The sequence below is a fragment of the Brassica napus genome, chromosome C5 (assembly GCF_020379485.1).
Source record: "Brassica napus cultivar Da-Ae chromosome C5, Da-Ae, whole genome shotgun sequence".
In the NCBI taxonomy this organism is placed as follows: Eukaryota; Viridiplantae; Streptophyta; class Magnoliopsida; order Brassicales; family Brassicaceae; genus Brassica; species Brassica napus.
The window spans coordinates 7,968,096-7,970,731 of NC_063448.1; the positions used below are offsets into that span (position 1 = coordinate 7,968,096).

A 2,636-nucleotide genomic window follows, 5' to 3' on the forward strand; every position below is an offset into this window, starting at 1 on the left:
CGACTATCTCAAGTCGCTCCAGCCAGAGCGACCTACCGGAGCGACGCCATGAACTCGCTCGCCCTATACGCTTCGGAGCGACCTCCTAGAGCGACAAGGCGAAGTCGCTCCAGCTCCTAGAGCGACCTCACCACAGCGACGTCTTCAGAGCGACACAGCCAGGTCGCTCGCGAGGAACGACCCGGGAGCGACCTCTCGCAGCGACGTGCCGAGGTCGCTCCACATCTATTTGTTTGGCGAATTCATGATTTCTCAAGGGCCTTTTGGTTATTTCATTATGCACGTTTTTACTTTTGAAAACCTATGTTTTAAGGATTTTTGGTAAGCCACCAAAAAACAATCTCTTTTTCGAGAGAAGAACTAGTGAAAACTTCTTTTGATTCAGATTTGATTGCTCTCGTCTTGTGTTCTTGTTGATTTTTTTATCTATTTCTCTACATGATTAATCTGAAATCCACCATGGGTTTAAGAGGAATCATGGAGATTAGTGAGTAATCACCTTTTTGAATTCATGGGTTAGGGAGATTAAGGGTGATTAGGTTAGTTCTAGGATGTTTTAGTGTAGATCATTCTTGTTCCTTGCTAGTAGAGTATTAATAATGCATCTTCTGAGTTGACCGCTCAAAAGTTGATCTTTAGGCATTTCCCACCCACAAGGTGTTTGATGAAATGCCTGAGACAACTCTCCTAAGCTTTTAACATACTTTACCAAAGACATTTGTTGTTAAAGGTGTTAAGATAGCCAATAGACTTGTTAGTAATGATTGCTTTCATATTATTCAACCAAAGACATTTGATGTTTGAGGTATGTTAGTAAATGAACATTCATCTAGACATGGAGTTTGTTTAAGATTGTGTCTAAGCTTAAGGTTGATAGTTTGATTGATCGTTTGCCATCCTTAGTTCGAAACTTGATCACCCAAGGTCCAATCCCTATACCCATGAGTTCTCTTTTCCCTTAGTAAAGAAAGTCATTTCATTTATCATTAGTTTAGAAACCTCTTAAATCATTGGTTGCACTTAGATTAAGTGAGTACTTGCATTCTCAGTGCTTGAAATCCCTCAGAACTGGTTCGACAATCACTATAAACTGGTTCGACAATCACTATACTACAACATTTGTCTTAGGAGCCTTGAAAACTCCTAACATCAAATTGGCGCCGTTGCCAAATTCTGAGTAGATTTAAACATTGAGATTTAGTCACTTGCTTGAGACTAAGTCATTTTTATTTTCTTTTCTTACTGATTCTCCTTTTTCACCTCCCTTTACTTTACAGGTGTATGAACTTGAGGAGCAAGGGTCCATCAAACCTAGTTCCAAGAGCCGCAGACATCAGAGCTTTAGAGAGAGAGTGTGCTACAAAGAGACGAGAAGAAGAGCAACAGTCTCACTTACAGAGATTGGATACTGATATGGGAGATATACCTCAAAATGATGCCAACAACGTTCCACACAACCAACAACGAGCAGCTCGACCCATTGGCACTTACGACCGCCCCAACATACATGGTCATAGATTCGGAATCCGAGCACCAGCTGTGGCAGCCAACAACTTTGAGGTCAAGTCAGGACTCCTTAACGTGATCGAGAACAACAAGTATCATGGCTTGGCTCTAGAGGACCCATTTGATCACTTGGATAGGTTCGACAGCTACTGTGGGTTGTCAAAAACCAATGGTGTGTCTGAGGACGCCTTGAAGCTGAAGTTATTCCCTTTCTCTTTGGGGGATAAGGCACGTCAGTGGGAGAAGTCTCTACCCAGCGACTCTATCACTACTTGGGGTGAGTGCAAGAGAGCATTCTTGGAGAAGTTCTTCTCTACTTCAAGAACTGCTAAGCTGAGAAATGAGATTTCCAGCTTTCAACAGAAGAACTTGGAAGGCTTCAGTGAAGCCTGGGAGAGATTCAAGGGCTACCAAGCTCAATGCCCACACCATGGTTTTTCTAAGGAGAGCTTGCTGAGCACATTCTACCGTGGTGTTCTTCCTAAGTACAGGGCCAGACTGGATACAGCTAGCAATGGGTACTTCTTGGGGAGAACTGAGGCAGATGCAGAGGAGCTGGTTGACAACATGGTAAAAAGTGATGAAGTCTACAGTGGAGACCACGACAGAGGCAGTCGAACAGATGATAAGCAGACGAGGAAGGAGTTGAAAGCTCTAGAGGATAAGATAGACATCCTCCTTGCTGATAAAGCCACACAAGAGCAGCTGCACTTTGTTGGTAACCCAAGCCAAGAGACACCACCTGTTGTCCATGAGGTTGAGGGTTTGGAAGGTCAGGAAGAGCTGTGTTTCATCAACAACAATGGTAGCTGGTACAAAAAAGAGCCCAACTTTCAGTACAACAACTACCAACATAAATCCTATCCCAACAACCAACAGAGTGGTTATCCGCCTCGACACAACCAGCAAGGCAGCTATCAACCTCTGCAAAACCCCTCATCTGGTTCCTCTGCTCCTCAAGAGAGCAGCACTGACACCCTGCTGAAACAAATCTTGGAGTCTCAGACTAGAAGTGAGAAGCATGTTGGTTATGAGTTGAAAAACTTTCATTCCAAGATTGATGGGAGCTACAATGAGCTCAACAACAAGTTCTCACATCTTGCTTCTACAGTCAAGAATTTAGAGAATCA

At 43.5% G+C, this 2,636-nt stretch overlaps 1 non-coding gene across 1 annotated transcript; it reads right to left on the reverse strand.

Moving 5' to 3' along the window:
* Window positions 1-1,836: 1,836 nt before the first annotated feature.
* On the reverse strand, window positions 1,837-1,943 carry LOC125588249. The gene has a single exon (XR_007324637.1). It is a non-coding gene; the product is annotated as a small nucleolar RNA R71 (small nucleolar RNA).
* Between the last annotated feature and the right edge of the window lie 693 nt (window positions 1,944-2,636).